The sequence below is a fragment of the Lonchura striata genome, chromosome 4 (genome assembly GCF_050655825.1).
Source record: "Lonchura striata isolate lonStrDom1 chromosome 4, ASM5065582v1, whole genome shotgun sequence".
NCBI classification, from domain to species: Eukaryota; Metazoa; Chordata; class Aves; order Passeriformes; family Estrildidae; genus Lonchura; species Lonchura striata.
The window spans coordinates 7,963,065-7,990,175 of NC_140706.1; the positions used below are offsets into that span (position 1 = coordinate 7,963,065).

Sequence of the window (27,111 nt, forward strand, 5' to 3'; positions counted from 1 at the left end):
GACATGAAATATATGTTGCCAGGCCCTCCCCCATCTCACTTCTCTCCCTCCCTTTTCTTCTGAAGAGAAAGAAAAGAAAACTTCTTTTCAGGATACATTGTAGGGAGTGCTCATGAACTGGCAATTTATTTTCTCCTAGGTTTGACACTGCCAGGCCCTTAGTGCTTTTATTGACTCTGGCTAAACACAGTGACAATTATTTTTGTTGGTTTCAAATAGCTTTCTCCAGCAGAGTGTGAAGTCAGCAGGTTTAGGTGTGGTTTTTTTTTTTTTTTTTTTTTGGTGTTTTGTTTTTTTTTTTTTTGGTAGTGGTGTTTTTTGTTTTTTTTTTGCATGCTGAGCATGCTCTTTCAGACAGCCTAAGAGGAGCAGAGGGAAAGATGATGGGTTTTTCTTTTCATTTTTATCCACTTGCACTTTGGCATTTCTTGAACAGACCTTTTGTTTTGAGGCAGGGAAAGCAAGGGAGAGGCTCACAGATGAGAAGTGGGTTGATGGTCATGGATGTAAACAGAGCTGGGACAATCTTATCTGAAAGTTCCTACTTGCAGCAACCTGTTTTTTTCCTGCATGTCCCTTTTGGAAGCCGCACACTTTTCCCTCTGTGTGCGCAAAACACACCCAGAGAGGGCAGGGATCTTCCCATGACCCCCCAGCCAGAAATCTCCATCCCTTGTTTTCCTTTTTTCTAATGCCCTCAAGAGCACAGCACCTTCCAGGTCACCCCAAATCCTCTGCTGGGCTGAGAGGGGCCAGGATGCTGGTGAAAAGGAGTTGTTTCTCAGAAAAAATCTTTTAAACAACCCTTGGCAAAGGTCCCCTGGAGCGTCTGTGGCTTGTGGGATGTGCATTAGTGCAAGCATTTGTTTAAAGCATTTCATGCTATGCCCTCCATCTCCACTTATAAGTTCCTGGCAAGGCCCAGGAAAGGCAAATGGCCCCAAAATAATGGCAGTGTAGTCAGCCTGTGGGATGCCCCACAAACTGCATATCAGTTACAGCAATTTTGAACATGATTTGTAAAGGTTTACAGACCAGCAAAGCTGCTTGGGAAGGAAATAAAAACATAAGCCAATTTTTCAGTCTACCACTAGGATGAATAGGACAAGTTTTTTCCCTGTCTTACAACAGTAAAATTTAGATTCCAAACAGTATAGATCAGTTTTTCTCTTCCTACCCACTCTACAAAGAGGCTCTGACTATTTTCTTTTAAGTGATACAAAAGGACAATCAGTTTCTGACCTGGAAACAGAGTGCATAGATCTTCTCTGCTAGAGGAGCTGGAGAATCATCCAAAAATTATTTTTCATTTATATTATTTCTTCAAACTTTTTTGTCATGTTAAATAAAATGTCTCTATAAAATTCTGAAAAATGTTAAAAATGAAAATTGCTGAAACATACCTCCCAAGTAAGTCATTATAGTGAACATTGCTGCTTACTTGGGAAGAAAAACTTCTTGTCAATTAAAAAAGCATTTGTTTGAGATAATGTCCCACTTCTACAGTTGTGATAGCGAGTAAAGCCTGATGTTTCCATTGACTTTCAAGGATGTTCTCCCATAACTATCACCTTGTCCCAAACTGTGAGAAAATGAAGATGTAAAGAATCTTTTCCAGATGGTGTGACCTGCCAAGGCAATTGAATCGATCAATAGACATCAATACCTCCCTTCATACAGAATCTGTCAAATGAAGAAGGGTTTAATTTGCACTTTACACAGGAAGTTGGAGAATCCCCTAAGCTAAAGAACAGCTAAAGGACAGTTTTAAAAAATCCTGAGTGCGGTGGAGAGGTTGGCTTGAGATGTCCTGTTTTCCAGAAATCCCACTTGTTCTTGCCTGTGTTCTAGCATTAGACATTGCTCCTGGTGTGTCAGGACAGATGCTTCAGGTCATGCAGGACAGAGATCTGAGCAAAATTCCCTTTCTCCCATACAAAGGACTTTATGGGTTTGGACTGAAATCACCTCGCTGGTTTAGAAAGCAGGATGGATCACGTCTCTGGATGGCCAGTTATTCCAGCAACAAAAAATGGAAATTTCTATTTTCCTACAAGAACAAACATCCAAACATACATTTCTGGTTTTGTTGCCCTTCTGCACAAAGCCACAGGAAAGGCTGTGCTCACTGTGCAGCAGACAGCCCTCCTCATACCTGCACCTTTGTGTCCCACCATCCCTGAAAGGCTTTTCTCCTTGGATTTGCATCACAGATCATTGGATTGGTGCAACTGAGTGCTTGGCCCAAGGACAGACTCTGGAGCCCCTCATCTCCATCTACCCTCACACTGCTGCCCTTCCCTCTGCACAGCAGCTCCCAGTCTGTGGTTCTGATCCTGCTGCAGCCTCCTGCAGGAGCCTGCCCAGGGGCTCGTCCAGATTGCTCCTCATTAGCTGTTGTAGGGCTCCTGACAGCAGCTTTTCAGCTTGGATTGAAAACTGTTTCTAGCTGGTGTTTCCCCACAAGGGATGTGTTATTACCAATAGGAGTTCAGTGTGTTTGAGAGCTGTGGATGAAGGAGGGGAGGGAATATCCCTTTTAACCAAGGGTGCTCCACATCAACAAGCCAGTGTCTACTTACCAGCCTCTCCAAGCTGCCTCTCCATGCTTTTTAGCTTTGGCAGGCCCTCCCTTCCATCGTTCCTTAGAAGTACAACTGGCCCCAGCCACTGTGTGCCCCCAGCAGGCAGGGACAGCCAGCCAGGCACCTTGGAGAGTCCCAAAAGCAACCACCAGCGGGGCAAGACGACCCTGCCAGAATTTCTAAAGCTTCTTGAACTGAGCATTAAGTCAATTTGAATGGAATTACTATGCCAAACGCAGTAATTAATTAGAGAGACATGCTTCAGCACTGAGCTTTTCACTATCTAATGTGCTCGACATGCCTTTGTGCTAGCACTGTCAAGGCCCATCAAACTCCAGCCCTTCCCACTGTGTGTGTTTTGCCAGCTCAGGTACCATTTTCCCCTCACTGGTCTCTTTTCCCTTGAAGTGCCTGTCTTCAGCGTGCTTGTTTGCATAGAATTCTAAAATGGTTTGGGTTGGAAGGATCTTGAAGATCCTTTAATTCCAGGGCTGGGAAAGATCTTGATCTTTCAAGGAGTATGGCTGAGGCTACATTGAATATTTTCCTGATCCACTCTGAACCAAAGCAAAGCTGGCTGTGGGAGAGGTGGGAGTCATGCTGCTGTGTTTGATGTGAAGGATGTTCTGAGAAAGGAGAAGGCACTGCAGCCCAGCAGAGTTGTTCTGGCATTGGAGGATGCATCTCCTCTTTCTGTGAGTCACTTGAGTTTCCTGAACCCTGATCTGTGATGTGGTGATGCAACTTTCATCCTCTCTCCTAGCCAAAAAATGTACAGTTTTGAATACTTAAATTTGACCTAGTTCAGTCCCACTTTCAGTATCTATTAAGGCACATGGCATGCTGGTCTTCTGCAGCACCAGTGAAAGATCAGTCTCCTTCTGTGTCATTTTAGGTCAATGAAAAGTCTTTTTATTTTTTATCAGTGTGACCAAGATAAGGCACAGTGTCCTCGCTGCTGTGTGAGCACATACTGAGAAGCAGGTCCTGATGGAATCAGTGGAAAGAATTTTTAACAACAGAAATGTTGCTACCATGGTCTAGCAAATAGGGCACAAGGCAAACAGGATTTTTTGCCAAAATTCAGGAAGGAAATTGTCATCACGACCAGTAAAGAGAACTTAGCTCTTTCATGACATCTCAGAGTGAGAGTCATTATCTGGGATATTCCTGCCTAACTTGAGGCAAGCAAAGGCAACAATTCTATTTTGGAATTGAATGCTGTGTAGATCAGCATTTTCAATTCAATCTTTTGAATTTTTGAAAAACAAGTATGGATTGGCAAGTAACTAGAGAAATACCAAGAGTGTTTATTTTACCTAAACTCCTAGACATTTTAGTATTAATGGTTGGTATGAGCATTTCCAGCAACTGATCTTTGGGAATTACAATTCTCAGAACAATCCCATTCATTATTTCAGCCCACTTCACTTGAAGATCCAATTTCCAAATGAAAATTGAAGGAGGGAAAACACACATTAAAAGAAAAAGTAAATAGAAGCATTCCAACAAGTGATTTTCATTTGAGCATCTTATATTGATTTTTCTCCTTTATAATTATGCAATATAGAGTGCATCTTTTCTTAATTCATAGAGTCATAGAATCATTGCAGTTGGAAAAGGCCTTTATGATCATTTACTCCAAGCATTAACCCAGCACTGCCAAGTTCACTCCTAGACAATGTCCCCAAGTGCAACATCTGCAACTTTTAAACACCTCCAGGTTTGGTGGCTCCACCTCTGCCCTTGAAAGCCTGTCCCAATGTTTGACAGCCCATTCCACAAAAAAGTTTTCCTAAAATCCAATCTAAACCTCCCCTGGCACAATTTGGAACCATTTCCTCATGTTTTGTCATTTGTTGTTTTTGAGAAGAAGCCGACTCCCAGCTGACACAACCTCCTCTCAGGGAGCTGTAGAGAAGGATAAGATCTCCTCTGAGCCTCTTTTCCTCCAGGCTCCCTCAGCTGCTCCTCATCTGCCTTGTGCTCCAGACCTTTCATTGGCTTCATTGTCCTTCTCTGGATGCACTCCAGCCCCTCAATGTCTTTCTTGGAGTCAGAGGCCCAGAACTGAACACAGGATTCAAGGTGAGGCCTCTCCAGCACCAAGTGCAGAGGGTTGATCAGTGCCCTGGTCCTGCTGGCCACACCACTGCTGATCCAGGCCAGGGGCCATTGGCCTTCTTGGCCCCCTGGGCACACCTGGCTCATGTTCAGCCCCTCTCAACCAGCACCCCCAGGTCCTTTTCCACGGGGCCCTTCCCAGCCACTCTGCCCCAGCCTGTGGCACTGCAGGGGTTGTTGTGACCCAGGGGCAGGACCTGGCACCTGGCCTTGCTGAGCCTCAGACCCTTGGGCCCACTGATCCAGCCAGTCCAGATCCCTCTGGTGTCGTCTGTGAACTGAGTATGCACTCAATCCCCTTTCCAGATCACCAATAAAGATATTAAACAGGGCTGGCCCCAGCACTGAGCCCTGGGGGACATCACTGGCGATGGCCCCAGCTGAATGTAGCTCCATTCCCCACCCCTCTCTGGGCTCAGCCATCCAGCCCGTGTTCCAGCAGTGCACCTGTCCAAGCCATGAGCTGTCTCCAGGAGGATAATGTGGGAAACAATGTCAAAGGCTTTACTAAAGTCCACCCAGAGAGCATGAGCAGCCTGTTTTTACTCTCTCACTGAGTGGAGGAGTTCCTCTCCCAGGTGTGCCCACCTGCAGCCCAGCTCCCTGGTGACAGCGTGTCCCCACCACTGCTCTGCCTGGGCAGCTGCCTCACTTGTGCTGCTGGGTGCAGTGCCTATTCCTGCTGGGTTCCGTGGCTCCCTGTGGAGCTGGCAGGGCTCCAGCACCTTCCCTGCACACCCTCCTGCATGAACTGCCCCACAGTCTACCCATTAAATGGGTAATGACTGGTCTGGTAGCCAGCAGAGAAGTGCCTTCAGAGAAAAGATAGCATTTGAAAGCAGAGGTTACACACAGAGCCCTCTCAAACAGATCTTTGTGCCAGAGGCTTTGTTTTGGTACTAGAAACATTTCCACTACAGCAGCCTCTGATGGCAGTCATGTGTGGGATTAGGAACTGACTCCATTCAAATAACAGACAGCTGTTTGGAGTGAAAACTCGTCTCTGTCAATTTGCACTCAAAGAAGGCAGAGGCAAAGGAAAAAAAAAAGACCCTGGGCCTGGGAATCATTGTAGCTTAATCCCTCCTTTGGCAGGAGATAAAACTAGGGCTTTCCAATGCTCTATAATTTCTTGCATTGACCTGGAAAGAGATTTCTCTATTCACTGGGCTGTAAACCTCCTTTTTTATATTTACTACATGATGTACAAGAACTGAATCTCCAGCAGAGAAAACATGCCATGTTGGGCTAGGAGCCTGGGAAGAAACTTAGTCTCAGGTTAAATAACTTAGTACAGCAGGGACACACAGTAGCTGCTAAAACCACTTATGGATTGTTCTTTTAACTTTCAGCGGAAGGTTTTCTCATTTTGTGAAGAATTGGCTGAGATTTCCAGAAGTGACTAATGGTTTATGGTGGTCTGCTTTTTCAATGCCAAATTTCAAACCCCAGAGGAGGGCCTGATTTTTGAGATCAGGTGCACAGCTCTTGCAAAAAGTCAAATATCTTTTGTGCATCTCAAGACCTTGGTATGCCTAGTCTTTCAGGCTCTCTGATTTAGAAAAAATAAATGTGGTGGAAAAGCAGAGCAAAACCTTTGACCACGCTCTGCCAAGCACAACTGCAGATACAGCAAAGAGTTGAGGTGCACTGCTCCCATACAGCACACATGTATTTTTGGTTAACCTGGTGCTTCCTGTCAGCACCATAAACAGGTTCTTGCAAAAGGTTTTTCTGTTGTTTTTAACAGGAAAAAGTGGCTGTGCCAAGAAACATTTTCAAGTACAACAGACCAAGTGGCAAAGCTGTTACCAAGACTCAGGCCTGTGTGCACTCGGAGTTGCTCATTTTCCCTAGTTTTCCTCCTGTGTTTTAAAAACTGAGAGAATAGTATTAGAAAATGGATTTCATTATGAAATGAATCATGTCCTCTGGGACTATTTAAAAAATCTTTGAGGGAGGCCTTCTCAGAGATTAAAATTTCTTCACTGAAAACTTTTTCTCAACCATTTGAAAAAGCAAAGTTCTGACGGTGTCAAAATATGCTATTTTGGTATATTGCAAATTTTCTTTGGCTTTTCTTTTGAATGTACCATTGGATTTAAATTTTCTCTTCCTGTGCCACACACTTTGTTATCAAGCTGACTGTGGCATCCCCACCACACAGCTGATGGAGTAGTGCTGTAGCAGGTGTGTGTTGCCCTCCAACCCCACCACCACACCCAGATCCTGTAGAAGCACTCAATATCTAAGAGAAAAACAAAAGCCATTTCCTTGAAACAAACCAATTTGGAATTGCCAAAGAAAAAGATATTTATTTAATTAATTCCCTGTTTCTCTCTCTATTTTAATGGGTTGGGCAAGCTTCCTTTATGGAACATTTAAGAGGTGGCCGGGTTTCACACCCATGGGAAATCAGGCCAGTTTATGAAATTCTGAACCTTTCTATGGAACAGCACTTCTCCCCTGGGGGGCTGCAGAGTTCTACAGAGAGAGTGTAGCAGAAGCCAGGCCACAGCCAGGAGAAACATCCTCTGTCAACAAGATGCAAAGAGAAAGAGTGGGAAGGAAAGGGATGGAGAAGCGATTTTGCATAACGCTTTCCCTGCATTGTTTGGATTGGAAGGCTCTCTCCCTGTGTCCTAGCAGACAGCTTTTGCATCACTTGGAAGTTGTGCCCACTCCATTCTTGTGCAGAGCTGAAGCTGGGGCTGTTTGCAATGGCCGGTGCCAGGGAGCTCAGCAACCTACAGGAAGGAAGGTCTTGTTCTCAAAAAAAAAAAAAAAAAAAAAAAAAAAGCGCCAAAATTGCCCCCCTTGAGCTTTGGAGTGAGGGGACATGGATCCTATTCCAAGCTCTGTGCTCATTCTGGGTGGCCTTGGACATGTCACATTGCTGACTGTTCAGCTCTGCCGGAAAAAGCAGGATGAAGGGCAGCAGGGAGGTGTCGTTCCCTGCTCGCTGTGCTTGGAGGAGTGCTGCACACCAGGAGCTGCTGGCACAACCCCTGATGGATGAAATGGGCTTTGTAGCTTTGCTTCAGCTGCCTGCCACTGCAGGCACCAGTATCTTTGATACTGGTACCAGATACCAGCACCAGGATCTTTGCACTGCCCTTGGATGAAGGTCCTGAGATGATGGAATAATCTGTCAGGATGAAGCTGGGAAGCTGCCACACAGGCAAGCTATTTCCTCTGGGTGTGTTTGGGAGCAGCCGTGTGCACCAAAGGCAGAAGCTTGATATGGCACAATGGCACAAGGATTGAGGATTTCTGTTTCCACATCTGAATTTTCCAGTACCTGCTGCAACAGGTTGCAATGCTCACACTGACAAAATTACAGGTGATCTGACTGCAGCAAAAGCCCAAGGCAAAGTAATCTTGGTAGTAGCCACTGGATGGAAGCTGGTATCACAAAAATGGCAATTGGAAGCCTCAGTTAAGGAATCTGGATCTTAACCGTAATGCTGACATTTTCTTTACTGACTTTAACCTGCTAACAACTTCAACAAGAAATCGTCCAGCCCCTCTCTAAGTGTCAGTCAAAGCAACTGCCCTTTCATGAAGTTGAAAAAACAGTGATCTACTGAGATTAATCATCTCAGAGGCAGATTAACAACAACCAATTTAAATCCTGCTAATCTGGATTTATGTCCGAAATGTGGAATGTCCTTTTGAGGTGCACAACACAGAAATAAAATACAAAAACCTCCCCTTCCTTTCTTTTAGCAAAAGATGAGATGTTTTCTCTCAGTCATCCCTCTCCTATTAGAAACTTCTCTCCCACTTTTGCAGGCTTTGGCCAACTCAGTCTTCCAGCCACTTTGCAAATGCTCAGGTATTTCCCACACTTACCAAAGCAGGGTCCACCTGTGAGATGAGGCTTGTCAGCACTGGTATTTTCTTCTTTTTGGTTCTGAGCACTTCAAAACTTAGATGGGGAATTTTCGATTTCTTTCCATCTGTACAAGCAAGTCTAAGAAAATATGGGACTTCTCACTACTCCCCTGTCCTCATTGCCATCCACCTCCATCTCCATCGCCTCTCCTGCAACTTGGGCAATACCTGTGTCTCCATGAACTCACTACATTTCAGGGATTGTTGGAAAGATGTCAATGCTTTTATCTCTCTGAAGAGTGTTAGACCTGTTAGAGAGAAAGCACAAATATCTCACAAGAGCAGCTGAATTCCATTTTGTTTTTTTAAGCACTGAAGTTCCCTAGTTTTGGAGTCTTGATAAAGTCATTATAGTGCCAAAAGGGGAAATGTGTTGTTTCCATGGCTGCAAGCAAACATTAAAGATAGCTACATCCAGTGATGGGATGTTTCAAAGAATATGATAACACACTCGTGTTCTTTACTTGCATGAAGCAAGTATTTTCCTTGGAAAATGTATCTTACTAAAAAATGAATATTTATTTTACCAACAAGACTTGTAACACAAAATTTCAATCTGAAAATAAAACAATAAAATAATTTATTTTCAATTAAACAATTTTTTGTGTATCATATTGGGAAACATTACTATTTTAAAATAAAGAATTACTTTTTATTTGTGTACTATTACTCTCCCTTTCATTACAACTGAGGGAAACACTAAAACTTAGTGATTTTTCCCTTCAAAAATCTTTCTTCTTTTCATCTTTGATTCTTGAAATTATCTTTCCATTGGAAAGTTATAAATAAGACTATGAGATATCCATTCTTCAAATACTGTAATATCAAGGAAGCTTGGAGCATTGACAACATGTTCGCTTCCTATTTTGCATTTTATAACTTCTGCCAATGTAGAGGAAATTTCAAGAGAAATTATGGGCATTAATGTATCCACTGCTGCAGATGTGATGGGCAGAGGTGATGGCAGGTGATCTGACTCAGGGGTTTCTCTCTTCTGCACTTCTACCAGGTCCTCCACATTACTTTATTTGCCAAATGCTTGCACTGGACAATCTGTATATTCAAGAAATTATCCCATTAACATTTAATTTTGAGAAGAAGCCTAGTCCAGCCAGAGGATAAGTCAGGCCCACCCTCAGTATACATTGGCTATATAGATTGAATTGAGAGGAATCTGTCTTCAAAGAATTATTTATTTACAGATAACTTTTCTAATCCATGTAGTGGAGATCAAAACCTCTGCAGAATCTTTGAAACCACAAGTCACAACAGAACTTAACCCTCCCCTTAGATTTTGGAACATCATCTTTGGAACATCATTTGGAATAACATGAAGGGTCAATAGTTTTGCAATCTTTTCATTCCCCATGAGACTTGCAGTTCTCAGTACTGTAATGGGAGATATGAAGATGTGTACATAGCCTTGAGTTACATGGAATCATGAATTGCCCTGGAGGAGGAAGAGATGGCTCATATGGCTATTAGTTCCCCCCATTAGACTCTTCTTGGTGTTAACCCCCCATTGCTCTTGCACACACAGTGCTTCCACATCTGGAAGTGAAAGCCCAGAACAAGACAGATTTTCATGCAATGGAGCTGTCAGCATGTGCACAGCTCGATCAGCATGGCCTCGTGGGCTACAGCAATCCATGGAGAATGATGTCAGTAAGTGAAAAGCTGCTGCTATCTTGGCCTTCAGACCTTCACCATGTGTCTGCTGCCTCTGAAACCTTGTGCTCAAGCTCAGCCTTGAAGTGGTGGACTGGCAGTGTTAAGTTTATGGTTGAACTCTGTGATCTTAAGGGTCTCGTCCAACCTTAATGATTCTATGATTCCGGGGCTCAGTGGTTGCAGCCATCCATCACCACGCTGCATTTTGACTCTGGATTCAACAGTTAGGCAGTCTGTCCTTCAGCTCATGCATCAGAACATCCCTGACTATCTCAGTTAACCCTGACATGCTCCTGTCCCACTGCACTCACGTCACACAAAGAGGGCTTGGCCATGTAAGCTGCTTTGACAGTCACTTCAACATCACACAGCACACTGGAAATGTTCTCTCTGCTTCCTTCAGGCCTTAGCACAGGTAAGACTGAACATGTGCAAACACCAGATCTTCTTCTAGCACAAAAAAGTGCTGCTCCTCTCTGGGGTTATCAGCTGGAATAGGACTACTCTGAGGTGTTCATGCTTTGTGCTTTATACACTCCTATCATTCAAGTGGGGACTTTCCATCAGCCTTTCATAAGAGTTCTGTTTTTGCACTGCTGTTGGTTTCTGCAGGATTACACAAGATAACTGGTGTAGCACTGGGGATGGTGTTTGTTGAACTGAATGCCGTTATCTCCATGCTTCAGTTTCCATATGCCCAAATCCAAGAGTAGTGATGCTTTCCAGCTCTGTGAACGCCTTTGAACTCTGCTGCCAAGAAGAGCTGATAATGTGGATAGCATGGTTACAATGAGGTTTGTTGCTCAAACACATCCCTGGGGTAAGACAAATAAACCCAGATAAATTCCCTATAAATACACTTCTTACATTGGAGAAAAGCCATGTTCTGGCACCCCCAAGCAGACTACCTGATTGCCAAGCAGCTGGAACCTGCATCTCCGAGGGAGAGGCAGCTGTGAAGAAGTGCAGAAGTAGTTGTTAGCTGATGGGCTGGTGGGGCACCAACATCAGTGGTGTTGCCTCATGGACAGGGTAAGCTGATATCCACAGGACTGTAGTAAGAAGGTCTGAAGATGCATGGGAAAGCCTTGCTCATGCTCAGTGTCAGACACAAAAAGTAAACCCAAATTTGTCTTCAGCTCCTCATGACCACAGCATGCTTCATGAAGTTAAGCAAAGTGGAAGCTAGGAATGAGAAGGAAACAAAGTTCTCTGGAACATCTCCTGAAGCTCATCACCAGGACACCTCCCTGGCTAGTAGACCCTTGTTCACTGAGGTATTGTGTCCTGCCAGGAGACATGCTGAAAGACAAACAGGTAGAAAAGGATAGTTTGAAACCCAAAGTTTCAAATACCTAAAACTTTGTGAAATGAACCCCTGAGCAATGGATGGAAGACTCTGGTGACTTAGTTATTTTTCTCTTACACTCATCTCTAGTGTAGTTAGTTAGTTTAGTTAGTTTAAAAGCTGCAGTAAGTGACTGATACAGTGAAATAGAGTATATATTTATTTTTCTTTTATCATCTTCCTTTTCCCTTTAACAGGCATATTTAGAATCAGGGGGATGAGACAAACAAAACTAAATTAAAACCAAAGTAAAATTTGTTTTAGTCCTATCAATAACCTGATACAACCGTAAATTTGAGAAACTAACAAAAATCTTAGCTTCATTTACCCACCTAGTTAATAATTACAGGTCCTAAATAATAAGTCATTCTATAGCCTGAAGTTCTTGTTCTGAGTATATATTTATATTAGCAGTTAAGTATACTTTTCATGGGCAATTAAGACATTATTCGTTCCCAGCTATTCACAGGCATCCCAGGAAGGAATGGGGAAAGACGCAATTGTAAAGCCACAAAGATAATAAGGGCCAAAGTCCCTTTCCTCATCTTGTGATATTGATTTTCATAATATAAACAGAGGCACAGAATGTTGAATCTTGGTAATATACCTATTTTAAATGCCACTTGTTGAGTAAATAGACCTCTGTGGGGATATGTTTGTTTGAAAAGTCCTTTGGGATTAGGGAATATTAGCCCGGCTTTCAGCCTGAGACCTATTTTGTGAAGAGTCTTTGTTACTTTGTCAGCTTTCTAAAGCCTTTTATGATAGGTCTTGGCCCTGGTGATATTTATTCAAGTAAACCTAAGAATAAGAGTTAAGATGCAGCTGTTCCAACATTGTGGACATGTTTTGGTCTCCGTGTGTTTGGACTCGACCCTGAAGTGCAGGACACCTCAGAGTGACTAACAAATTATTCACACTCAAGCCTTCAGTTTAACTCTTAGCCATTTTCCACAGACAGTACCTGCTTCTAATTAATTCTGGCTCTAAATCAGTTTTCCTCAGACCCAAGAACTGGTTAGTTATTTACTTTCCAGCAGTTTGCACATAAGGCCCAGGGTTTGAACAGGGCTGTTCCTGGCACTTTCTTGCAGCCCTGCATTCTGCCCTTCCTCCAAGGAGTACAAGGTTTATATTTTTGTATTTACCAGCCAAAGAAAATAAAACTAATCTGTGTCAAACAGGGCATCCTCTAGCTCCTTGACTCAAGTTTGCCACATAGGAAGAGCATTCCCAGGCTAGACTGATCTTCCCTTGCTTGCTATTACACCAGGATAGTGAAGCCACTTTTATTAACAGTAGTTAATGAAAGGCAGTTCTGGGGGTTTGCTGTGGTTCCCATTAAGTCTTGGGCTTTTCCAGCTAACCTGAATCAAAATGAATTCACTGATTTAATCCTGCATTGTCTAATTCAGACCCATATGATACCTGATGTAAAATTGGAAGGTGAGTGTGGGTATGTGATAGCTCAGAGTGGGTCATCATCAAGAAGAATCTTTTTATCTGATTAAATATTTCATCAGGCACTTGACTGTTGCATATAGAAAAAAATTTACGTTTATTTGTAATTTTAATGTGCTAATTGTGTCCAATGAGGAAAAAGCAATATACATTATTAAAACCATCAGTAAACCCAATTGGATGACAGTAGCTTTTCTCTACATAATGTATCTACCCTTTTATATATCACACATTAGCTAAATACAAAAATACAAAATTGATTTTCATAACAAAGGTCATTATCTGGACTTTACTACTATTCTGTGTCACACAAGGACTGAAAATCACAGGACCACAGATGACAGAGGAAAACCAGAAAATGAGGATACCTATAACAATCTATGTTACAATCCCCTAAATTGTTCTTGTCCATCTTTCTCCAGATCTTATAGACAAACAGAAAAAGGAATCTTAAAATTCCTGAGAGCCTAAACTCTCAGGAAGGGGAGTGGGCTACTGAGGCTGTAACACCACACTGTGATCATGGTGACATCACGTGTATAAAGACAAAACTAAGGAGACATCATTGCAGAAATAAGCAAGCCAGCCATGGCTCTCAATTTCTGGGACATGGTGTGGGTTTGACCTAATGTTCTCAGACTATAACAAGTAGTAGGCATTAAACAACACTGCATCCACAATCAGAAAATATTAAGGATATTTAAAAATAAAGATCTAGGCCTGAACAAAAGGTACTTAACTGGGGACACATGGGTATCTTCAGGTGGTAATTAATCCTATAAAAGGGATGCAAATTATGGTAGATTAAATCAAAATCAGGTATCTAACTTTAGACATTACACCTATATGAGAGGGATCTTAAGCATCCAAATAAAACTCTGATTTTCCTACGCCTCACCTCTGTTAACAGGAGGCTCAGGGTATTTCTTCCTGTGTATGTCCTGGGGGTGTTTTCAGTACATGGGTACTTGGAAAGAGTTTTGAAGTCCCTGTGCAGAAGAAACTCCCTTCTCCAAGTGTTATCATGAATACCCAGCCCCCCACCACTGCATCTGGAGAGCGTGGTGCTCCATTTCAATGGCAAACCCACAGCTGCAGTGTTGTTTGTTTCCACAGGTGGATTTGAAGTAGATGCCATCTTAATCACTGACTGTGAGAAATCACGGACCCCTATTCCAGAGGCAAGATCTTCCACAAACACAGGGCTTGCCCTGGGAAGGTGTTTCTCTGAGCAGAACACAGAGGGATTGTAGGATCAGACAGAAACCCACTGTTAGTGAAGTCAAAGAGAAAAACCTGGGCAGAATCCAGAACTTAATTCAGATAAATAAAATAGTACATTTCTATTAAAATATTCACAAAGAAGCAAAGATTTTTAAAATAAACCCTTTCTGGAAGCTGCAGCATACAGTATTCTCTTCCAGGAATGACAGTATAAGATAGAACCATTATAGCTTTCATATTTACTAAGTACAGAAAAAATAGAGTTGGAACACAAACTAGGATGGAATTGAAATAATGCTTACAGTCTATTCTTCTCTGAGTGCTTAGAAAACATGTTTTAGGGTTCCTCCCAAGTCTCCTGTAAACTCAGGTAGCAATTTCCAGCTAGTTCCTTCAGCTCCCTTTATAGACACAGCAAGAGGCAAAAGGTGCTCTGCCCTCTGAAGTCTTTGGGGAGTTCATCTCTTTCCATTGGCAGCACAGGGAGCTCAGCCCTGACTTTCCACAGAATTTGAAGGCAGCAAAACTTTGGGAATTCCACCCAGACTACACCCTCCCTGGCTCTGGGGCCAAGGATCTGATCCCTTATTCAAGAAAAACTTATGTAAGTAGTTGCTCAACATGAGCACATACCTGAAACTCAGTGGAAATTAAGTAGATGAGGAAGTGTGTTGCTTAAAGCACAGCACATGAATATGCAGGGCAGGGGAGGGCAGAAAAACAGACTTTTACATTCATTTAAGTTAAAGAATTAATTTGGACTCGACCACAGTCTCTTTCTGTGACTATTCCACAGCCAAACTATGTGAGCATGAAAGTTTGTCGACAGCAAATGTTCAGCTATTTTGTGAAAGCAAATGTGGAAGTTTAAAATGTGGGCTGTGTTTAAAATTTAAGTTACTTTCACCAAACAGAACTGCTTGTTGCTTCATCTATGTACAGGACTGAGTATACTGGCAGTGCTTCCAGGATGAAGCAACAATAATTCTTTCATGAGATCACCAAGTAAATATAAGTATCATGTTCATGGACTATTCATACAGCAAAAAATAACAATAATCCAGGCAAAGATCATCTCTAATATAATTACAGCACTGCACCTCCCAACCATTGCGTGCTAGCACTGGTCATGTTGACCATTTATGTGCAGAACATTATACTGGTGTCTCCATAAAAGAAAGAATCTTCTCCTTGTGGGCCTGCAGAGAGAACTAATTAACAAAAATAAATCTAACCCTTAGAACTTAAGTATGTCTGCCATTAAATTTTTAAATTAAACCACCTCAACATTTTGTGCTACAAATGACCTCCTGAAAGCAGCTCTCAATGGACCTCAACAGACAATCCTGATAATCCCCTTCATCCAAAGGCACACGATGCTGCCATCCTCAGTATCTCTCTGCCACCCAGGCATGGGGCTCTTACCCTGTATCTGACAGGATTTTTGAGGACTTTTCCAGAAACAGTTAGTACCTATAACCCATCCCTCATCTCCAAGGATGGGAAGATTACATTTTAAGTAAGATACTGGGGATGTGGTTGCTGTCTGTCTTCTTCTGGCTCCTGAGAAGGATCATTTTCAAGAAAGGTTTCCAGATACATCCTATAAAACTTAAGTCGCTCTCACACTGCTCAGCTGTCTGTCTGTGCTTATTAGATTGTTGTGATTTCTTTACCACTTTCCTAGGATTGAGGCTTTTTTTTTTTTTCTGTGAACAGAGTACATAAAGTATCAGTTACTGACATAAGGCTGAGGAACTCCTGTGTCATCCCAGAGTAACTTCACCAAACTCAAGTCAGAGAAGATATCAAGTACAGTTCAGTTTGGCAGACTCTTTGAAATACAGAAACAAAAGTTGTTTTCACAAACATTAAATAACGTTTTTCCCTTTACTCTCCATCTTTTTCCCAATTTTCCTTTTTTTTTCCTTTTTAGCCAAACCATTATAAGGATTGTGTCAGGTTTTCAGCCAAACCAGTACAAAGATTTCACTGAATTGAATTTCAAAGTGCATTCACAAAACTGCAATTAGAATTGAAGCATACACAAGTCCCAGACTGATGCCCAAGGCTCCATACATGGCAGGAAGGAAGCTTTGGGTATAATGACTCAGAGGAAAATATTAAATAATTAGACATGCATTTTTTTCCACAGAGAAATTGTATTGCATATCTTCACAGCAAAAAATTATCAATAAAATATATAAAGTACACCTACTTTTCATTTCAAAAATGAATCCTTGCGGTTTTATAAAATCCTCTCTGTGTTCAGTTATCTGTCACAGCACTACTTTGTCCCACAGAGATGCTGTAGGAAACAAAGTTTTGTGTGCAAAGGACAGACATGCAGAGCACTCACACTCTGCTGTAAACTTCCTCAAAAGGGAGAATCTCTTGCCATGTGTTTTTACTGTAAGAAGTAGTAAGTTACTTCTCTTCTAAATGGTACAAATATACAAATAAAACACTGTTACCCTGAATCCAGGCAAATCTCAGCACCCATAAACTCTTTGCAAGCGCTTTGTTAGCTGGAAAGGGCTAAAGGTGCCCATTTGATCACTTACTACAGCAATTCATTGAACTTTTCATTGTCCTTTTTGCTTCCAACTGTGTGAACAGAGTGCCAGAAGCATTTTGCTCTTGCACCTTATTTCAGGAGCCTTCTGCACACATTTCCTCTTGCACTGTACCCAGTCTTTATTGAACCTTCCCCGTCTGAAGTTGAACCCATTTAACTTGATCGGGTCAGCCCAATAAATTACAGGGCTGCTTCTGACAGCTCGGAAGAACGCATGTGGGAAATGTTCCTTTTGGAAGCCATCAGTAGGAAGTATCCCAGACACACAGATGGAGAGCATGTGTCACAGAAATTAAATGGGGCTGGGGTAATGCACCCAGAATAAAACACTCAGCCTTTTAGTAGTGGAAGGCCATTAAAAGAGTTTGGTGATGACACTCATGCAACCCAATACCTCCATTGATGATATACACTTATTTCAACCACCTAATGAAATTGGGTTGGTTTATTACTTTACTGCTTTCTTGAATTCAAAAGCATATGAAGGAAAAATTAAATTATCATTTTCTCCATGGCTAAGACTCTGTTTTCTATTGGCATCTTGTTTCATTCATTTTCTTCATCTTTACATGCTGTTCTACCTCCCTACACTGGCAAAGTTTGAACAAATATACAGCCCACCAAAACTTAGAAAAAGGGTTTCTGGTTTCCAGTTTAATCTTACTGAACCCAGTGAAAAGCCATCTTATGGAAAGATTGAGGAAATCTCTTATGAATGGTCATATATATGTCCTTACTCAGAAGTCCTTATAGAATGTGCTTAGCTCCACTTCACTGGGAATTAAGCACATGTTAAAATTCTTCCCTTTAGGAGGTTCCCCTTGGTCCCCCACCTGCTTGCAGATGATTGGTGTCTTCATCCCTCAGCCGCGTAGATCCAAGTTTTGCTATGACAGATGCCAAAACACTAATTCAGCAGTAGTGGAGGGCTCAGTGACAGGAGCCTGGACACCTGGTTTTTTTTTAAATTGAAACTCTCTGAATGTCAGGGGACTGCAGGTTTGCTCCAAAAATACATGTTGACAAAAGCAAAAAAACCCCAAAAATTCTTGAAATATTGACTAGGTCCTTTCCAACCTTTATTCTGTGATTTTGTGAATATCAAGGAGGCAGTAGGGGATGGGAAAATTGATGCTTTTCTTGTTTGTTATCTTTGGTGTTCATAAATGTGAGTGCTCCAGAAAACAAGCACACATAGGCTTTGCCACAGCCATAGAGCTCTGCTCTTTCATTATAACGAGACAAATTCTCACTATGTTCCAATTAATCAGTAGAGGGAAACTGAGGAATTGTAAGGATCATCTTCTTCTGTGCATCACTTAGCTGAGGAGCTAAAACTATTTAAGCCTAGGAGAAGATAAACTATTCAAAATTCATGTTATCCTGAGCTGACACACCTTGCCCATACTCACCTTGTTCTCTTACACCTTCATTTTCAGAGCTACCTGCCCTGCTTCATTTCCTGTTGTACCTATAGTACCTCAGATTGGTGTTTTGGGCCATTCTTGCACTCAAAGGTGCAAATTTGAAATGGACCATTCCTGGACAAAACGTTCATGTACCCAGATACAAGGGTGATGCTGAATTTTTCCAGCCAAGAAATGCCTGGTTATTTTTCCCCACCTAGACACTTCAGAGGAACAGTAAATCCATCATTACTGTTGTTGCACATATTTCAGCAATAAAGTACTTAATGCACTGCTGCAGAAATGAGAATCTTATAGTGTAAAAATCAGCTTGTCACAGAAGGAGCTGGCAGGCTGCCCTGCCCATTGAAACAACAAATTGACACCAGTTATACCCTCAAACAAATGAATCAGCCAAGGGATCCCAGAGGCCTGAGTGTAAGCTGAAGCTGTGAAATGGCATGTGGAGAGGTTACCAATTAATTTATATTGAAATATAAATGAAAACAATCAACTTCTTGTAGCCTTTAGCAATATTTTGAAAAAATATGATTCTTACCCACCTACAAACTTTATGGAGACTTTTTCAGAAGCTGAAGGCAAGCTTATTAATGGAATTTGATGGCCCACAGTGCTCCTGTTCTGCAGACAGGAAACACTTATTTATATAAAATATAATGAATTAAATCCATATAGGAGAAATGTCAAGCGTCTCTCTATTCTTGGGTGCCTGTCTCTAGAATCTCCACATTAGGACTCTACAAGTGACAGAGGTTACCAAGTCTACAACAGACAGAAAGGACAAGGAATTGGTAAAATAAGCAGAATGAACAATGACCTTAAATCTAGACCAATTCTATTGATTATTCACATGGATAGGAATTAAATTGTCCTTCCCAATGTCTGTGGTAATTCAGTTTGGAAAAATAATGGACAGTGTCCTAGGCAAAGAACCAAATGTCCCAAGACCATTCCTTGTGAGCCTTTAGTCTTCGCTTCTCTCACTTCACATCTCTGGCTTCTCCTGCTTCATGGTGTCCATGGGGAGAGCCTCACTTGGTCCTTGGATGTGAGAATCTGGCACCATCAAGGCTCTTGATGAGATAAAAGAGGGTAAGTTTAATTAACACAGGCAAGCCTGCAAGTTCATGCCCAGTCCTTCCTATGAGCTATGACCTGTGCCTTCCACTCACTCCTTCCCAGTGGAAAGGAGATGCTGAAGATCTCAAAGATTAATGTCTTCTGCATATGATGTATTTGAAATTATTTTTAAGGTTCAGATATGAAATTCTCTCCCTGGGCACCAGCTGAGCCATGATAATGTATCTTGTCTGCTTTTCTGAGGCTGCAGATGACAGCTTAAATACCATCCTCTAGGGCTCTTGCTGAGGTTTAAGCTGATGTGTTTTATTTCCCCTTCACTGAAGGCTAACAGGGTAGTCAGGGCTGTCCTCTGTGCCTCAGATGACTTGCTGTCACTTTGGGAGATGCAGCTGCTCCCCTGATTGTTATTACTGGATGTTAGCACTTGATTTCACCAGTATCTTAGTCAAAATCCACTGGATCTTGACTTCAGGAAAAGATCCAGCTCCTGGAAATGAAAGAAGTCAATCAAAGCTGAGAAACTACTTCCAGCCCTCTACAAGCCCAGTTTGAGGAAGTTCAAGCTCAGCATTCAAACTTTCCATGAGCTGCAAGGGAACCTACAGAAATATCTGACAAAGATAGACCTGGCAGATAAAACTTCCAGCTCCAATAACCATGGGCTCTCCACCTGGCTCCTAGGAGTTACCCACCTTATAATTTCTGTGCCTCTAGCTCCTTCTCTATACATCTTTTCTCTACAAGTGTCTGATACATTTTCTTTCAGAAATGGCCTATGATGTTCAGTAAAGCAAGAGTTTCCTATTTTTGTTTGGCTTTGAATTGCTGCTTCTATTTCAGACATGGGGGACAGGGCTTGTATACACAAACCCTTGTTTACTTTTTCCAGCTGTACTATATATGCTCTAACAGAAGGGACCACCCCATTCTGTTAATCTCACCCTCTTGTTCTAGGGATAGTCACACAGACAGAACTCTTGTATGAGGACAAAATGTGCACCTGTAACAAGCAACACTCTCTCTCTAAGTCTTGAGATTCTGTCTTGGTGACTTTTTGCCGAGTTTGTACAGCAATCAAAAGTTAATCTTTTAATGTCTGTATACAATTTTCAAGGTAAAGTGATTAGAGAGTCTTTGGCTGTTGAACCACAGGTGGGGGAAAGCCTTCAAGAACACAGTTAGTCTTTTTTTGATTGTCCTGTATCTGTTAATTCCCCATGGATTTGACTGTCCCATCTTTAAGGCCTTTTGGTGACAGAATATATGCAGCCTGCTCAAACAACCCAGATAAGTCCATCTTTGGCTTTTTCTTTAGAAAGATTATTTTTACCTGAAAAGATGTGTGGACTTCTGTATGGACCTCATTTAAACCAATAACTTGTCACATTCACCGCTAGAGTTCTCAACAAATGTGCCACTGTCTGAAATGTCTCTACACAGCACTGGTTTAATGAACAACTTGGTGCTTCTTTGTACGTTAAGGAGTCTTTTTCTTGCACTTTTTTATTGAGAGGAAGAAGTGCTATCCATGTGGGAACTGAACCCTTGATTGCAGGTTGGGAGATCAGTATGTCGTGCATGAGGCTGCTCATAGACAACGTATGACTCGGATTAGAAAAATCTGTTGAAATTCTCTCTGCCAAACTCTCTTCCATGAAAGCTACACTCTTGGACAAATTTTTATGTTTAGTAATTGAGGAAAAATTATGTCATCATTGGAGAAAATCAGTTTGGTGCATCTTAGCAGAGGGAGCAGGACAGCACAGTACACTGGATGGATGGATTGAATGCTGACAGCATAAATTAGACACCCATGGGGATATCCTTCCTTTTAAAGCTGCATAAGTGAGAAAAGGTGATCTGCACATTTCTGCAATCAGGGAATGTTGTCTGTTTCCTAATTCTGGCGCCAACTCTGCATTTGAATTCCAACCATATTGTTACAGTCCATTAATTTTTGTAGACTGAAGCTGTTGCAGTGCCACACAGGGAAAATATGTAACACAGATGTGTTTTCTGTTATGAATTTTCCTTTTTTTTTTAATGTTTTTAGAAATAGCTGTAAAATAAAATAATAAAAGCACTCCAAACAATTCATACATGGACTGAAATTAAATCCATATCACTCTTTGGCTGGTTGCAGAGCTGTAGTGCTAAAGCTGGGAACACTCCTGCCACCTATTTGCAGTGTAATTAGAGTTCATTTGAAATCTGATGGAATTTCATTCCTATTCTGAAGGACGTCTGTTGCAATAAATTTGTTTCTTGGACCAAAGAAAAGCTAGTCAAAGAATTAATAGCAAAGGGCAGCTATGCTGCAAGCATCTGAGAGGGGTCTAGCTTGCTCAGCTTTTTATGGATGGAATGCAAATGCCATTAAAAGCAGCTCTAGAGCATTTGCTCAGAGGAACTTGTCCTGTAATGTGTTCAGCTTGTTGCAGTTATTCTTTCTCCCTGTGTCACTAATTTTGAACAGCAGGATAAAGGCACTTGGAGGACACCACCACAGCAGGCACAGAGACACTTGTCAGAATAATTCCCTGCATTAGGAGGGTGAGGTAAAAAGGCAAACCTGGCTTGCATTAATGCCCCTATTAGCATATGACTTATAGAAAACCCAATAATGCTTAAATGTGGTCCCTCCTGTGTCCTCCTGTGCCCTGTGTACCAGCAAACCCAAAAAAGTTTGAAGAAATGACACTGCAAATTAGGCACTCCCTGCCATGCTTTTTTCCATTTGAGTTTGTTGCATGAAGTAGGAAATATGTGAATTCCTTTATGTTCCCTCCATATCTGGGGTGTCTCCATTGTTTTATGTGACTATAATATGTTGAAATGTATATCAGGTTTTGCCTTTTTCTTAACAAGAAAAAGATTATGACCTAATGAAAAAACCAGTGTAATTTTCTATTTACCCCTTCTTCCAAAAGGGTATTTTTATACCCTCAAAAGGTAAATTAAACATTCCTCACAGACATATACGGTATCTCCCATATACACCATACAGAAACCAATCTACATGCTTACAGCAAACATATACCTACATGTACATAATTGCCAATTAGTATTGAATTAGCACAGGAAAGAGAAACTTAGTAGATTTTAATGCCAGAACTAGTATCTTACTTGACAGCTATACAAGGTTTAATATTGTATTACATCTCACCACAGACAGCAGGAGTAATTTTATTGCACCAAAAGAAACTGATACACACTTTTCAGGTTCCATGGTGCTTATAATATCTTTTCCATACAGTTTCATGCTTTTTTTTTTTTTTTCTTGGTCAGGCTTTATTCAGCTCAGCTTGGCAAGTGCAGTCGTCATGGTCCTGTAAACTTAATAGGGTGATGACAATTTGCATCTGCAGAGGAGAAATCCCAGGAGAAAGAGAAATTTCCTTCAGAGAAAAGTGCTAGCACAGCCAGAGTTTATCAGGAAAACCTGCACAAGCAAGTGTAGGCCCCAACAAGATGCACATATTGCATTGATTTTCTGCTTCACTGAGAGAAGGGAGTGACTACACTAAATACAATTTCTTCCACACTATCTGGAACATACTTAGCTGTGTCATCAGAAGTATTTTTTAACAAAATGAAGACTTTACCATAGCTATTAAAAATGCAGCAATAAAGCAAAAAGTCTTATGAGGTGGTGACATAAGTGGTCATGATTCATTTTTATGAGAAAACAATATAGTGAAGACTGAGCCAGACTCTTCCTAGAGGTGCACAGTGGGCAAGAGGCCATGGAGACAACTCACAAGAGTAGAACTTCCAGGCAGGTATTAGGACAAAATCTCCCACTAAGGGTAGTAAGATATTTGAGCAATATGCCCAGTGAGGTTGTGCAATGTCTGTCCCTGACAGTATTCAAAACTCATCTGGAATAAGTCCTGAGTAACCTATCTAAACTGGCTCTTTTTTGAGCAAGTGGTCAGACTATATGATTTTCAAAAGTCTCTTCAAAACATTCATTGCTCTTCTTTCACAGATCTGTGATGAGATTTAGTTAATTCACAGGAGTAAAATAGCTTTGCTGTATTTCCAGTTCTTAAACAGACTTCTCCGACAGAGACAGGAAACCACAGAAATTCTCAATTTTAGTTTTCCTACGTGAAAAATGGAAATGAAAGTATTTGTCTAATCACAGTGGCATTTGTGTAGTGTAGACCATCATTGTCTGCCAAGTGCTTCAGGTACTAACAAGGGTGATATCACACACACATTTAAACACATTATGAATAGCCATTAAATAATAAGAGCAACACTTGAACTTGTTTTTAGAAATCATAGCTATCCTGTCCATTGGCAACTGGGTTACAGTTCCTGATGATGTCCTTTCAAATATTGCCTGGAGAGCTGGGACAAGCTCTGTGTTGCCTATGACTCATTTGTGAAGTTTGTGTTCCCCAAAATAAAAGATTTTCATGCCTCCACCTGCCCCATTACATCAAGCCTGCTTGAAACCTGGTCTGAAAGTTTTCAGGTGTCAAATGAAGGTGAAACAGGTCCTTAGACAAATAAGGGAAATCCCATTATTTGGAGTACATAACTGGTATCTAAGTAGGCCTATTTTATTTTTGGTCATCGAGTGAAGAGATACCTTAAAATCTGATGATTAGTAGGTGACCAGCAATGCATCCTAAATAGGCAGCAGAGGAGAGTGAAGAAAGACTAACTCATACATAACTACCCTGTCTCCCTTTTACAGGGCAGGTATTTGCAAAGGCTGAAGTTTACCTCACTCAAGAAGAGGCATGGAGAGCACTTGAGAACCACTTAGGTCCTTAAAATAGGACTTAAGTGGGACTTAAGGGCCATCTGTGTGGATGAGAATACCACCTACAAAGAGCAGCATGGCCCAGACAAAGACCTGTTCATGGGAGAGCTCACAGATAATGAGTAACACGAGGTTTAAATGCAGCTGAGATGGATAACTGACCAGAACAGGAAAGATGCTCACTGCTTTAGCATGGCTCTGCATCCTGCCCATTGTACATGTGTGTGGGGGGAGTGTTTGCATGTATACAGGCAGAAGAAAACACTTATAAAACATGCACACACACAGACAAAGTTATTATTGTGATGTCCTTAGCATGCTTGGGAAGGTTGAATGAAAAATAATGTCAGACTTGTTCTGTATTCAGCTACGGAGAAGGAGAAATGCTGCTGCTAATAAAGGCAGATTTGGCAGCTGTGGAGCCTTGGCAAGGGTACAGAGTTCCTTCGTGTGCTACTGAATAGCTCCAGCTGTGCACAGCTTGAAATGTATCTTGAAAGCACTGAAAGACAGCTGTCCTGCTCACTGCCCTGCTTGCCTGGCTGAGAGAGGATGAGGACGCTTTTAATTGTAAGTTTATGTGGTACTTTATGCAGTACTTCTTCCCCTGCTCCTTCTCCCTTTTCCTGGTGCAATAACATAAAAAGAAGATGTGTCCATGGGACAGCCAGCAGGTAGCAGCTGACACAAGTCAGCCCAATATGGGATAATGGCACTGCAGATTTGATCTAGGTCCTGCTGTTGGCAGGGAGAGAGAGACAACTGTCAGAGGCATGCTGTGCATTATGGCAGCGTTTTGATATTCACCCAGCTCAGTATGTTAGTCAATTATTGGGATCCTCTGCTGTTCTGCTCCTCCAGGGGGATAAGATGAAGCTTTTTCTTTTTGTACAGTGCTTACAATGAAGTGAGCAAAGTGGGAGAAAAAGGAAAGTGCACTACAGTGCTTTATGAACCAGTGGAGGATGGTCTTCTGCCTCCTGCAAAATGTTAGCAATGTATCAGGGAAGAGATCTTAGGAGTGGTGGCCATGTCCTCCACTCTAGCAGAAAAGCCCAGAGCCATGTCTGCCATGCCTTCTCTACAAGAAATTGAGTCAGCAGAATTAACCATAACATTACATATAAACAGAACTGTCAAGAGGATAAATTAGGGCTTAACACTTGCTGTGTTAAGTGGCAAATATATTGTTTTTTTTCTCATCCTTACAGCTTCTTCTGACCATCAGAGTTGGCACAGCTCCATTTCTCACTGCCATCCCATCATCCAGCCTCACAGTGCAACAAGGTGTTTTCCTCTCTTTTCTCCATGGAGGTGTTGCTGAGAAACCTCAGTGCTCTCATGGCTAGAAGTCTTCTTCCAATTGCCAGGTGCAAACTTACTTACAACCATTTCCTACTCTTTTCTTCTCATGCCAATGTTGTTTGAAACAGCTCTTCTTCCTTCAGGTGTTTCCCCGAAACCTTTTGTCCAGGTGAGTAAATATGTGGGCATGTGCACACACACTGTGAAAACTCTACAGAGAGCTATAGACACTTTTACTTCTCTACATGAAGCAAAACTGAGGAATATCTGCCCGGTTAGATCTTCTCCTCCATTAAAAGTCCATTAAAAGTTTTCCATAGGAAAACCCCATATTCTGGTGCCTTGGAGAGCCCTTGTTAAAGCACAGCAGCTCCTTCACATTTGGAGTCACCATCTCTGTGCTGTGAGCCAAGCAGGATGACCTGGACAGGTCTAAAGGAGTGCCAGGAGATTCTGAGTTGACTACACTGATTCAAATGCCTTGTTTTACCCAGATCAAGGTGGGAAATTTTGGTCATGTTTTTCATTACCATCTAAAATACATTTTTCCAACAGGGAAAAAAGTGTCAGTGTCAACAAGCTGGAAAAAAAAGACAGCTATTTTTCCAAAATGTACAATAAAAAGATTTTACTTTCTTTTCTTCTTGCTCACTGAACACCAGGATGAAGGCTGCATCCAGGGCTATCCTTCCAGGTGACCTGTAGGGTCAAAAGTAGGGTTTGGTTTGGGGTAGCAGGTAGATGGAGAGGTCATGGGACTGGGCAGGGGATGCACTGGCTAGAAGTGGAGTTGCTGGAATATAAAATAGGGAGTTAAAAGAAATCCTGAGGAATGACCAGTTTAATTAGAATTCTAGTGGAGTTATAAAAAAATGCATTAACATGTTGTTCCTTAAGCATTGGGACTTAGGGAATATTTCTTGGGCTTCCTGTGGCTCCCTTCCATGTGGATTCTCTCACATTGAATAACTGTGCTGAACTCATATTGTGACCTTTTCCACTAGTTTAGTCTCTGTCTTGTATTCCACTACTAATTTTCCTAAATATTTTTAAACATAATACTGTGATGCCTTTTCCCTTCCTTCAAACTACACTGGAACCAGCCAACAGACTCAAAAAGTATTAAATGGGGGTAAACCTGACAGACAAACAAACATCCAGAGTACAGCTGCATAATGCTCATTTCCTCAGGAAATGAAGCAAAATATTACAAACAAAGTCCATTTATTAAAGCTATGCAATAATTTAATAAAAGAATGTCAGTGTTCCCCCATTGAGACCTTACTTGGCTTTTAGACTGCCCTTTTTGTCTTTCTTTCACCTTCCTCTGAAGATTAAAAGCTTGATTGCAGCTGGAGATGGGACATACAGATTGCCTGAAAGTGTCAGGCCATACCAAGCCAAGCCTGAGGATCACATGCACCTGGTTAAATTCACTGCCAGCTGCTGGGTCTGGGAGGATTTGCTTCCCTTCCTCTGCAGAGCAGAGCATTGTCCCCTTCCCAGCCTCATTTGTGAGTTTTTATTTAGGGAATTCCCTGACCCTGCCAGAGCTAAACACATCTCTCTTGTTCCCACTGCTGCAGAGACTGGAGGAAACCCAGCACTGAAGATCTGGCATTTTTTAT

The 27,111-nt window shown here is 41.7% G+C and overlaps 2 long non-coding RNA genes across 4 annotated transcripts in view; one reads left to right on the top strand and one right to left on the bottom strand.

Annotated features, from left to right (window-relative positions):
- The window catches only part of LOC110473271 (uncharacterized), a 122,766-nt gene that overhangs the window by 64,577 nt on the left and 31,078 nt on the right, over window positions 1-27,111 (bottom strand). The gene's annotated exons all lie outside the window — the stretch shown is intronic.
- LOC146767516 (uncharacterized) overlaps window positions 24,221-27,111 on the top strand; it is a 41,853-nt gene continuing 38,962 nt past the window's right edge. For all 3 annotated transcript variants that reach the window (XR_014954657.1, XR_014954655.1, XR_014954656.1), the window contains exons 1-2: window positions 24,221-24,748; window positions 25,390-25,652. This is a non-coding gene — a long non-coding RNA (uncharacterized LOC146767516). The remainder of the gene's footprint in view (window positions 24,749-25,389; window positions 25,653-27,111) is intronic.